The 13,629-nt window shown below is 40.4% G+C and overlaps 1 pseudogene; it reads left to right on the top strand.

The window, feature by feature from the left end:
- Window positions 1–11,200: 11,200 nt before the first annotated feature.
- Window positions 11,201–13,629, top strand: part of LOC108304517 — a 5,305-nt pseudogene continuing 2,876 nt past the window's right edge.

The raw sequence follows: 13,629 nt of genomic DNA, 5'->3' as shown, positions 1-13,629 counted from the left end.
TTTCTTTCTTTCTTTCTTTCTTTCTTTCTTTCTTTCTTCTTTCTTTCTTCTTTCTCTCTCTCTCTCTCTCTCTCTTTCTTTCTTTCTCTTTCTTTCCTTCCTTCCTTCCTTCTTTCTTTCTTTCCTTCTTTCTTTTGACTTCAGCTTGAAGTAATCAGTACACCAAAGCAGCATATTTTGGGGCGGCATTTCATGAACTCCTTCAATGGCTAGCTTTGCTTAATGAGCAATTTGAACAATTGATAGGAGTGAATTAGGTAAACATAAGCAGGAAAAAATCTACAGCTTCAAAAATATCTTTAGTAACTTGAAATCTAAAAGTTATGTTAAATTAATTAATATTCATTAAATGGCTGAGTCATTTCTAAGAAAGTTAAAATATTAAAACAATTACTGAATATAAATTTAAAGTTCATATACTTTGGCATCCAGTTTTTATGTGGTGTAGAGAAGGTAAATATATCTGGGTCTGTTAATAAAGATGAAAAATTATATTACAAGGAAACATTTCTCTAGAAATTATGAAAATGGTGCTTATCTACAGAATGCTGATATAAAACAGTTCACAAGGCTTATAGTTTTCATTGAAAATTAAGAGTGCTAGGGATTAAAACTGTAATATGTACTAAGTAAAACTAGAGAATAAGAGAAACAACTCTATGTGAGGAAAATAAGATGTTTTATAAAGAAAGTTATAAGGTAAGAGGTAAGAAAAACAGATAGTAATTTTTGTCCTAAAGTGAGTGACTAGTTATTCCACAAAGGGAAAGAGGAAGAGTATAGGACAAACTAAATGAATATAACAAATTTGTAGAAGGTTTGTGAAAAGGAAATTTTGAAAGACAAATATCATGTGTGGTCAAGCTGGTTGATACGGTTTGTCTCTGTGTGCCCACCCAAATCTCACCTTGAATTGGAATTCCCAATGTTGGGGGAGTAACCTGGTGGGAAGTGATTGGACCATTGGGGCAAATTTCCCCCATGCTGTTTTTGTGATAGAGAGTTCTCACAAGATTTAATGGTTTAAATTAAATCTTGCTCTAAACCCCCCCTTGCTCTCTCACTCTCTCCTGCTGTCCTGTGCAGAAGGTGCTTACTTTCCCTTTCCCTTCTGCCAAGATTTTAAGTTTCCTGAGGCCTCTCAGTTATGCTCCCTGTTATGCATGTGGAACTGTGAGTCAACTAAACCACTCTTTTTTTTAGAAAAAATAAATTAGCCAGTCTCAGGTAGTTCTTTATAGCGGTGTGAGATCAGGTGAATACAGAAAATTGGTACCAAGAGTGGAATACTGCTATACAGATACCTGAAAATGTGGAAGCAGCTTTGAAACTGGGTAACAAGCAGTGGTTGGAACAGTTTGGAGGGCTCAGAAGAAAACAGAAAGATGTGGAAAAGTTTGGAACTTCCTAGAGATTTGTTGAATGGTTGTGACCAAAATACTGATAGTGATATGGACAATGAAGTCCAGGCTGAGGTGGTCTCAGATGGAGATGAGAAACTTATTGGGAACTAGAGTAAATCTCACTTTTGCTATGCTTTAGCAAAGAGATTGGCAGCATTTTGCCCCTACCCTAGATAGCTAAGGATCCTTAAACTTGAGAAAGATGATTTAGGATATTTGACATAAGAAATTTCTAAGCAGCAAAGCATTCAAGAGGTGACCTGGCTGTTTCTAAACATGTATGCTCATATGCATAAAGAAATAGGATGGTTTGAAATTGCAACTTATATTTAAAAGAGAAGTAGAGCATAAAAGTTTGGAAATTTTGCAACCTGACCATATGGTAGAAAAGAAAAACCCATTTTTCTGGAGAAGAATTCAAGGCTGCAGAATCTGCATAAGTAAAGAGGAGCTGAATATAATAGCCAAGACAATGGGGAAAATGCCTCCAGGGCATTTTACAAACACTCATGGCAGCCTTTCCCATCACAGGCCTGTAGACCTAGGAGGGAAAAATGGTTTCTTGGACCAGGCCCAGGAACCAGCTAGTCTGTGCAGCCTCAGGACATGGTACCCTGCACCCTAGCTACTCCAGCTTCAGCCATAGCTAAAAGGGACCAAGATACAGCTCAGGTCGTGGCTTCAGATGGGGCATACCCCAAGCCTTTATGGCTTCCATGTGGTGTTGGGCCTGTGAGTGTGCAGAAGGCCAGAGTTGAGGTTTGGTATCCTCTGCCTAGATTTCAGAGGCTATATGGAAATGCCTGGATGTCGTGGCAGAAGTCTGCTGCAGGGATGGGGCTCTCATGGAGAACTTCTATTAGGGTAGTGGAGAGGGGAAATATGGGGTCAGAGGCCCCAAATAGAGTCCCCACTGGAGCACTGCCTAATGCAGCTGTGAGAAGTGGGCCACCATACTCCAGACTCCAAAATGGTAGATCCACTGACAGCTTGCACCATGCACCTGGAAAAGGCGCAGACATGCAATGTCAGGCCATGAAAGCAACCAGGGGGCAGTACCCTGCAGAGCCACAGGGTCAGAGCTACCCAAGGCCTTGGGAGCTCATCCCTTGCATCAGCATGCTCTGGATACACACATAGAGTCAAAAAATATTATTTTGGAGCTTTAAGGTTTAATGACTGCCCTGTTGGGTTTCAGACTTGCATGTGGCCTGTAACCCTGTTGTTTTTGCGAATTTCTCCAATTTTTTTTTCTTTTCTTTTCTTTTTTTTTTTTAGACAGAGTCTCACTCTGTCACCAGGTGCCAGGCTGGAGTGCAGTGGCGTGACCTCGGCTCATTGCAATCTCCACCTCCTGGGTTCAAGCAATTCTCCTGCCTCAGCCTCCCAAGTAGCTGGTGCTACAGGTGTGCACCCCACGCCCAGCTAATTTTTTTTTTTTTGTATTTTTAGTAGAGACAGGGTTTCACCATGTTGGCCAGGATGGTCTTGATCTCTTGACCTCGTGATCTGCCCTCCTCGGCCTCCCAAAGTGCTCAGATTACAGGCATGAGCCACCGCGCCCGGCCAATTTCTCCAATTTTTAACAGGAGAATTTAACCAATGCCTATGCCTTCGTTGTTATCTTGGAAGTAACAAACTTGTTTTTGACTTTACAGGCTCATAGGCAGAATGGACTTACCTTGTCTCAGATGAAACTTTGGACTGTGGATTATTGGGTTAATGCTGGAATGAGTTAAGACTTTGGGGGAATGTTGAGAAGGCATGATTGTGTTTTGAAATTGAGAAGGACATGAGATTTGGGAGGGCCTAAAGGAGGAATAATATGGTTTGGCTTTGTGCCTGCACCCAAATCTCATGTTGGATTGTAATCCCCATGTGTTGGTGGAAGGACCGAGTGGGAGGTGATTAAATCATGGAGGCAGACTTTCCCCATGCTGTTCTCATGAGAGTGAATGAGTTCTCATGCAATCTGACTGTTTAAAAGTGTGTTGTATTTTCCCCTTTGCTCTCTGTCTTGCTGTCCTTTGAAGAGGTGCTTGTTCATGCTTCACCCTTCTGCAATGATTGTAAGTTTCTTGAGGTCTCCCTAGCCATGCCTCCTGTAGAGCCTATGAAACTGTGAGTCAATTAAGCCTCTTTTCTTCATAAATTACCCAGTCTCAGGTAGTTTTTTTTAGCAGTGTGAGAATGGACTAACACACTCTTCAACTAAGGACAAAAATTGCTTTGCTCATGAAGTCCTGTAAGCTGAAGCTGGATAATTTGGACAACCCTCAGGCCTGATGTGTGGGACACTCAGAAAGGTCATTGAAATACCCAGTATTATACCCAGAGACATTCAAACTGCAAAGCAGAATGAGAAGTTGATGACTTCATGCTGTGGGCAGCTTTTTCCAAGAAATCAGAACAAGACTGCCCATCGTAATGAGACTCATCCTTTTAATGTTTTCCTTGCTTATGCTTATCTCTTTCACCTGACAGAATGTTGCTGTCATTAAAATTTCACAATCAGTAGCTTCTGCAGGTACTTTGGCTGAGTTTAGATCTGTTATGTCAAACCCAAGTCTTTAGTTAAGCCAATTTGGAAAAAAAAGTAAAGGAGTTGAAACATGCTTACTGATATTTAAATGTGTTACAAAGCAATTAGTGTGAAATTCAGGCACCATGTAGTAAGACCTAAGGTGGGTTATGAACATTTGCTTAAGTCTGGGTGCAGTGGCTCATGCCTGTATTCCCAGCTCTTTGGGAGGCCAAGGTGGGTGGATCATTTGAGGTCAGGAGTTCAAGCCAGGGATTGTGGTGAATGCCTGTAATCTCAGCTACTCAGAAGGCTGAGGCAGGAGATTCACTTAAGCTGGGTACGAGGAGGTTGCAGTGAGCCAAGATCACACCACTGCACTCCAGTCTGGGTGACAGAGTGAGACTCTATCTAAAAAAAAAAAAAATTGCTTCAGAATTTGTTGGATTCACCTCATTCTCCTCTTCATGCATACAGCCAGACAACAGTTCCTTTCAATTCTGGCAGAACACAAAACACAAATTTATTTCCTGGACAAGTTGAACCAGAGAGCATCTGGACTCAATGAAATTCAGGCATGACTAATGGCAGGGATGAAACACCATACTAAAAATAGAGGGAGCATGAGAGAGTGTGCAGGCTTCACAGAGAGGCCTCCAGCCATCTGTGCCAACTCAGCTTCCTGCAGGGAGGTTTGTTCTCCTATTTTCTGACCTGAGGTTCTGGGATTCCTCTCTGGGAGTCTGACTCTGGGGATTCAGTCAGTGATTGCTGCACTAATGCAGCCTAACCAACAACTGTGAGACTCTGTCAGGCAACAGTAAGCGAGCAGCCAGGGTGGCTTGGCTGAGGAAGCTCTGCTCCATGTTTCCCATCCTGCACCTACTGGGAGGCTCCCTGGGTATGTTCTACTCTTGTTAATAGGCTTTGGTTGCCTGTGCTTGTGGGGTATTACTCAACAAATTTTTGCCCAGACCAATGTCCTGGAGAATTTCCCCAATGTTTTCTTGTAGTAGTTTCATAGTTTGAGTTCTTAGATTCAAGTCTTTAATCCATTTTTATTTGATTTTTGTATATGGTGAGAGATGGGGTCTAGTTTTATTCTTCTACATATTGATATCCAGTTGTCCCCACACCATTTATTGAAGAGACTGTCTTTTTCCCAATGTATGTTCTCAGCACCTTTGTCAGAAACGAATTTACTGTGGATGTATGGATTTATATCTGAGATCTCTATTCTGTACCACTGGTCTATGTGTCTTTTTAATGACAGTATCATGCCATTTTGGTTACTATAGCTCTGTAGTATAGCCAGGTAATGTGATCCCTCCAGTTTTGTTCTTTTTGTTCAGGATAACTTTGGCTATTCTGAGTCTTCTGTGGTTCCACATAAATTTTAAGAGCGTTTTTTCTATGTCTGTGCAGTATGTCATTGTATTTTCACTGGGATTGCATTGAATTTGTAGATTGCTTTGGGTAGTATAGACATTTCAACAACACTGATTCTTCCAATCCATAAACGTAGAATATCTTTCCATTTTTGGGTGTGTCCTTTTCAATTTCTTGCATCAATGTTTTGTAGTCCTCATTGTAGAATTCTTTCACTTCTCTGGTTAGATTAATTCCTATATATTTTACTTTATTTGTAGCTATTGTAAATTGAATTACTTTATTGATTTATTTTTTGAATTGTTTGCTGTTGTCATATAGAAATGCTACTGATTTTTGTAGGTTGATTTTGTATCCTGCAATTTTACTGAATTTGCTTATGAGTTCTAATCATTTTTGATGGAGTCATTAGATTTCTCCAAATATAAGATCATATCTGCAACAAGGATAATTCAGTTTCTTCCTTTCCAATATGGATGCCCTTTATTTCTTTCTCTTGCCTGATTGCTCTAACTAGGACTTCCAGTATTATGTTGAATAACAGTGGTGAAAGTGGGCATCCTTGCTGTGTTCCAGATCTTAGAGGAAAGGCTTTCACATTTTCTCCATTCAGTATGTTACCAGCTATGGGTTTTTTGCATATAGCTTTTATTATCTTGAGGTATATTCCTCTATACTCAGTTTTTAAAGGATTTTAATCATGAAGGGATTTTGGATTTTATCATATGCTTTTTCAGCATCAATTGAAATGATTATACGGTTTTTTCCTTCATTCTTTTGGTATATCACATTGATTGATTTGCAAATGTTGAACCATCCTTGCATCCTATGATAAATGCTGCTTGGTCATGATAAATGTGCTTTTTAATGTGTTGTTGAATTTGGTTTCTAAGTAGTTTGTTGAGGATTTTTGCATCCATATCATCAGAGATACTGGCCTGTAGTAGTAGTAGTTGTTGTTGTTGTTTAATGTATCTTGATCTGGTTTTGGTATCAGGGTAATACTGGCCTCACAGCATGAGTTCGGTAGTATTCCCTCCTCCTCTATATTTCAGAATCGTTTGAGTAGAATTGGAATTATTTCTTCTTTAAATGTTTGTTAGAATTCAGCAGTGAAGCCATTGGGTCCTAGGCTTTTCTTTGCTGACAGACCTTTTATTATGGTTTTGATCTTGTTACCTGTAATTGGTCTATTCTGGTTTTGGATTTCTTCATGGTTCACTCTTAGTAGGTTGTATGCATCTAGGAATTTGTGCATTTCTTCTAGATTTTCCAACTTACTGGCAAAGAGTTGCTCATAACAGCCACTAATGATCCTTTGAATTTCTGCAGTATTTGTTGTAATGTCTCTTTTTTCATCTCTCACTTTATTTATTTGGGTCTTCTCTCTTTTTTTTTCTTAGTTTACATGGCTAAAGATTTGTCAATTTTGTTCGTCTTTTATTAAAAAACAACTTTTCATTTCATTGATCTTTTGTATTATTTGCTTCATTTAAATTTCATGTAAAATTTCATGTCATTTCTGCTTGAATTTTTATGATTTCTTTTCTTCTATGAATTTCAGTTTTGGTTTACTTTTGCTTTTCTAGTTCTTTAAGGTGCATCATAAGGTTGTTTATTTGAAGTTTTTCTTCTTTTTTGATGTAGGTACTTATAGCTATAAAATTCCCTCTTAGTACTGCTTTTGCTCACCCTATAGATTTTGGTATGTTGTGTCTCCATTAACATTTGTTTCAAGAAAGTTTTCAATTTTCTTACTAATTTTATCCTTGATCCACTGGTCATTCAGAAGCATATTGTTTAATTTCCATGTGTTTGCATAGTTTCCAAAATTCTGATTGACTTTGAGTTTCATTCTTTTGTGATAAGAGGAGATGCTTGATATTTCTATCTTTGAACATTTTAAGACTTGTTTTGTGACCTAATATATGGTCCATCCTTGAAAATGATCCATGTGCTAAGGAAGAGAATGTGTATTTTTCATTCATTGGATAAAATGTTCTGTAAATATGTATTAGGTCCATTTGTTCTATAGCGTAGATTAAGTCAGATGTTTCTTTGTTGATTTTCTGTCTGGGAGATCTGTCCAATGCTGAAAGTGGTATTTTGAAATCTCCAGCTATTATTGTATTGGGGTCCATCTGTCTCTTTAGCTCTAATAATGTTTGCTTTATGTATCTGGATGGTCCAGTGTTGGGTGCACATATATTTATAATTGTTATATCCTCTTGCTGAATTGATCCTTTTATCATTATATAATTACTTTGTCTCTTCTTACAGATTTTGTCTTGAAGTCTATTTTGTCTGATATACCTATAGCTACTGCTCTTTTTCAGTTTCTATTGGCATGGAATATATTTTTCCATCCCTTTATTTTCAGCCTATGTGTGTCTTTATAGGTAAAGTGTGTTTCTTGTAGGCATTGGATCTTGTTTCTATTATCAATTCAGCCACTCTACATCCTTTTTTTTAAACTTTCTTTTGAGCCACGATCTTGCTCTGTTACCCAGGCTGGGGTGCAGTGGCATGATCTCAGCTCACTGCAACCTCTGCCACCTAGGCTCAAGTGTCATCCCACCTGAGCCTCCCAAGTAGCTGGGACTACAGGTGCATACCCCCACGCCTGGCTAATCTTTGTATTTTTTGTAGAGACAGGGTTTTGCCATATTGCCAAGGCTGGCCTCAAACTCCCAAGCTCAAGTGATCCGCCTGCTTCAGCGTCCCAAAGTGCTAGGACTAAAGGTGTGAGCCATCACACCCAGCCACTCTATGCTTTTTGATTGGAGGGTTTAGTCCATTTACATATAATGTTATTATCGATAAGTAAAGACTTACTCCTGCCATTTTGTTATATGTTTTCTCATTGTTTTTTTGGCCTTTCTCTCCCTTATTTATTTCCTGTCTTCCTTCTAGTGAAGGTGATTTTCTCTGGTGGAATGATTTAATTTCTTGCTTTTTTGTGTGCATGCATTTGTTGTATGTTCTTTGATTTGAGGTTGATATGAGACTTGGAAATACTATCTTATAACCCATTATTTAAAGCTGATAACAACACTACTTGCATAAACTAATTGACAAGCAAAAAGAAAACAAATAAAAACTCTACACTTTAACTTCATGCCCCACTTTTAAACTTTTTGTGGTTTCTGTTTATATCTTATTGTGCTGTACTCTGAAAAGTTGCTGTAGTTATTATTTTTGATTGACTCATCTTTTAGTCTTTCTACTTAAGATGAGAGTAGTTTACACACCACAGTTACAGTGTTATAATATTCTCTGTTTTTCTGTGTATGTACTATTACCAGTGAGCTTTGTACCTTTAAATGATTTCTGATTGCTCATTAATGTCCTTTTCTTTCAGATTGAAGTACTCCCTTTAGTATTTCTTGTAAGAGATGTCTTGTGTTGATGAAATCTCTCAGCTTTTGTTTGTCTGTGAAAGTCTTTATTTCCCTTCATATTTGAAGGATATTTTCACTGGATATACTATTCTAGGGTAAAAGGCTTTTGTCCTTCAGCACTTTACATATGTCATGTCACTCTTTCCTGGCCTGTAAAGTTTCCACTGAAGTCTGCCAGCAGACATATTGGAGCTCCATTTTATGTTTTTGTTTATTTTTCTCTTGCTGCTTTTAGGATCCTTTCTTTATCCTTGGCCTTTGGGAGTTTGATTGTAAAATGCCTGAGGTAGTCTTCTTTGGGTTAAATCTTCTTGGTATTCTATAATGTTCTTGTGCTTGAATATTGATATTTTTCTCTAGGTTCGGGAAGTTCTCTGATATTGTTCATTTAAATGAACTTTCTACTCCTTTCTCTTTCTCTACCTCCTCTTTAAGGACCATAACTCTTAGATTTGAGGATAAGAGTTTAAGCCTATTTTCTAGATCTTGTGGGCATGCTTCATTCTTTTTATTCTTTTTTCTTTTGTCTCCTCTGACTGTGTATTTTCAAATAGCCTGTCTCTGAGCTCATGAACTCTTTCTTCTGCTTATCAGTTCTGCTATTGAGAGACTGAGGCATTCTCCAGTATGTCAGAAATTCCAGAATTTCTTCTTGATTCTTTTTATTTATTTCTATTTCTTTGTTAAATACATATGACAGACTTCTGAATTCCTTCTCTGTGTTATCTTGAATTTCTTTGAGTTTCCTCAAAACAGTCATTTTTAGTTCTCTGTCAGAAAGATCACACGTTTGTTTCTCCAGGATTGGTCCTAGTGCCTTGTTTAGTTCATTTGGCAAGGTCATGTTTTCCTGGATGGTCTATGCTTTGTGGATGTTTGTTGGTGTCCGGGCACTGAAGTGTTAGGTATATATCATAGTCTTCATAGTCTGGACTTGTTTAGACCTGTCCTTCTTCGGAAGGCTTTCCAGGTATTTGAAAGGACTTTGGTATGATCTAGCATTAGGGGGCACCCCTAGCCAAATAAAGAAGTGGGGTTGTTTGGAATGGGGCAGTAAGCCTCATCCTATCCTTCCATGGTGGGAAGTTGATAGATAACTTAGCCTTAAAGGAAAGGGGCCACATCCTGGCTGTGAAACATGGTGAGAAATGGTGTTGGGAACAACCAAGACTGCTGGCTTTGAAAGCAAGGTAGAATAACTGACTCATTACATGGCCATTCCATTAACCTAAGTGAATTAATGCAGAAACAGAAAACCAAAGACCACATGTTCTTACGTAGAACTAGGAGCTAAACATTGGGTATACAGGGACATAAAGATGGGACAGTAGACACTGGAGACTGCTAGAGGGGAGAAAGAGGGAGGCAGACAGGTTCTGAAAAACTACCTGTTGGGTACTGTGCTCACTACCTGGGTGACAGTACCATTCATACTTCAAACCCAGATGCCCAGTCTTGGGAGGGGTGGGAAAGGTGGAGAAGGAGGTTTATCACAATTTATTGAAATAAACCTATGTAATAATGCAATACAATAAGCCTATGTAATAAACCTGCATGTGTCCCATCTAAATCTAAAATAAAAGTTGAAAATATTCTTATATATTTATTTTACGTATATATATATATATTTAGATATATAGATAGATAGATAGATAGATAGATCTATATCTATATCTATCTATCTATCTATCTATCTATCTCTCTCCACTGCCACCACCAGAGGAGCCCACTGGGGAAGGGACTGTATCTCACACATAAGTTAGGAAAGTTACTTCAGCCTATGAAGTTTCAGACACAAAATGGAAGGACTTGTTTTAAGGATCATAGACTGGTCATCTAAGCACAACCAAACAGCCACAAAGTGATCAGAGTGACAGTGGCAGGAGGACAGGAGTAGAAATTGGCTGAGGTGCCTCCATCACAATCATGCCTCAGCCCTTCTGCTCTCCAACGCCTGTCCACTCTGATTTTCAATAATAGAAAAACACCCAAACTCACTGAGGAGAGCTGATGGTGGAGAAAGCAAGGGAGCCCTGGGAGCCAGCCAGAGCCAGCCTGGTGAAAAGACCCATGTGCCCCGCTCAACACCACACCTTCTGCTCTTCAGTGGCTGATGACAGGGAGGGCCTATGGATGAACCAGTCCCCAGGTCATCCTCCAGGCATGACAGACTTACGGAGGCTATGGTTCCAATGTGGACTCCAATACATTCATGGCAGGAGGGAAATAGGTAGGTGTTTGCTCTTTATCCATCAACTCTGAGCCTGGAGTAGGCGCCCACGTCCCCGATGATAGTTGCCCTTATGACACCTTGGCCATCTCCTTCTCCACCCCTCCTGCCCCTCCCAAGACAGGACAGCAGCAACCACTGCCACCACCAGAGGAGCCCACTGGGGAAGGGAAGGTCTCACACATATAACATAAGTTGGCAAAGTTCCTCCGGCCCACGAGGAGGGGCATGATCACCTGGGTCATTGCTGGAAACCATGGGCAGTAAATTCTGTGTAAGACTCAGGCACACACACTCCCCCAGGGGTAGGGAGTTGTCCCCTGGCAGAGGGAAGCATCAGGCAACTACCTAGGACCCAGGCAATTAAAGGGGTGGGGGAGCTGAGGCTGTGGGGACTTTGCAGCCAGGCTGGTCCTCATCTGTGCTCCCCGACTCCCACATTCCGATTGCAGAAGTCCAATCCAGGTAAGGACCTGAACTGGAGAGAGAAGCTGCGGATGGTAAGTGGGGCTCAGGAGGGTGAGAGAACAGCAGAGCATTGGCTCTTTGACTCCAGGCCATGGAAGCTGAGGCTCCGTCTCAGATCCCAGGAGTGTTGCCTCAGCTTTGCCCTCCTATCCCTCAAGCCCTCCCTCTCCTGGGTACGGTGAGTAAGGTATGGGGATAGAGTAAGGAGACAGGCGATAGCCAGTAGTGAGGGGAGGAAGCAGCGTGTGCACAGGGCACCTAGCAGGTGGAGCTCAGCACAGCCGGAAGTGGAAAGGCCCAGGAGGGTGCGGAGAAAAATATTAAAAGTGTCCAGAGAGGAAAGAAGAGGTCACACCCAACAAAGAAAGAAATCATAGTAAAAACTTCTCATAGAAAGTGGAACAAAGTTCTCAAAATTCTGAAGGCATATTATTTTCAATCTAGAATGTAAAACTCAGCAAAATTATCAGGCAGATTTGTGGACAGAATAGAGTCATTTTCAGTCTTGCAAAGTTCTACCAATTTATGTCCATGTGCCCTTTCTTTGGAGGCTGTCCTAAGAGGTGCTCTGTGAAGATGAGTGACGACATCCAAGACAGAGGGGAAGGGAGTGTGTATGACTGTGTTCCTGTCATGTGGTAAGGCTCAGTGTGAAGAGTAAAGCAGAATCTTCACAGAACACCATGGAGCCCTGGATGTGAATGCACTTGTTTAAGAACTACATTTCCCAGAATCCCCTTCCCTGATTTTTGGGTCCAAGTTGCCAAATGGGAGGTTGCATGAGACTGAGGAGGCAGAAGTGAAGCGGGTGGTGTTTCTGACGTCAGACATGGAGGCTAATGGACACAGGTGTCCAGAGCCTTCTAGGTCTCCCTCACTTTCCTGCCATGCATCTGGCTCTCTCCTTGCCTTGCTGACCAACAGCAGCTCCTGGCCTACTGCATGAGGCTTGGCCCTGCACCCAGAGGGACAACAGCTTTCCTAGCCCTCTCCATGACCTTCTACTTCACAGCGCCAGTCAGCAGCTGGATGTGCCTGTTGCGTAAATTCCTTTACAAGCTCCTATGTGCCCACCCTAGAGAGCTTCATAAGCACTACTTAGTGACTTTTTCTCTGCACCTTCAGCACTTTCTTCCAGATCTTCCGTTTTCCAGATGCTCACACAATCGTGTAAGTTCTAATTCCTATAATGAATTCCTTATCCCATATCATCCAGAATGGCTCTGTATCCCCTATCAAACCATGCCTGCTACATGTGGGACCCAGTTAGTAAGGGCGTCCTCACAGGGGAGAGGGGAAGGAAATTCCAAGGAGATACCATGAGAGGATACTCCAGAATAATGACCAGGCAGTAGGCATGAAGAGCAGCTACACAGATTGCAGAGAGTGGTGCAGGGCTCCACGAAAAAGCAGAGTTGATTGATTAGCCAAGTGTTGGTGGAAAGTTGGAGATGAATTAGTGCAAACCACGGCAATAAATAGCTCCAGGAACAACAGACAGGAAGTGCATGAAAGGCTATGTCATAGCAATCTACCATGTTGCTAAGCCCCAATGGACAGGAAATACAATCACAATGATGGAAGCACTGAATACCTACTGACCCAAAAACTGTGATGCTATAATCATATTGAGAGGAGAGCAGAAAGGTGAAAACAGAGAAATCTTCATTTCATGAAAGTAAGTCAATAAATAATATCTAAAAGAGAAAATGAAGAATTTTCAATATACTATGTTATAGAAGTCAATCATATGAGAAGTATACAGAAAAATAAATTTTAAAAAGAGAAAAACGACAACAAAAAAAGAGAAGTATATGGAAAAATTAAAAGTAGCTGTCTCACCAAAGGGACAATCTGTTACAGAAAATCTTCACAGTTATTTTTCTTTTTTCAAAATTATAAGCTTCTTAAAATAAATCATTTTATGCTCATCATCACTGGTCATCAGAGAAATGCAAATCAAAACTACATTGAGATGCCATCTCACACCAGTTAGAATGGCGATCATTAAAAAATCTGGAGACAACAGATGCTGGAGAGGATGTGGAGAAACAGGAACACCTTTACACTGTTGGTGGGAGTGTAAATTAGTTCAACTATTGTGGAAGACAGTGTGGCGATTCCTCAAGGACCTAGAAATAGAAATTCCATTTGACCCAGCAATCCCATTACTGGGTATATATCCAAAGGATTATAAATCGTTCTACTATAAGGACA

Source organism: Cebus imitator, unplaced genomic scaffold (genome assembly GCF_001604975.1).
Source record: "Cebus imitator isolate Cc_AM_T3 unplaced genomic scaffold, Cebus_imitator-1.0 Scaffold0, whole genome shotgun sequence".
NCBI classification, from domain to species: domain Eukaryota; kingdom Metazoa; phylum Chordata; class Mammalia; order Primates; family Cebidae; genus Cebus; species Cebus imitator.
This window is presented reverse-complemented; position numbering and strand designations above follow the sequence as displayed.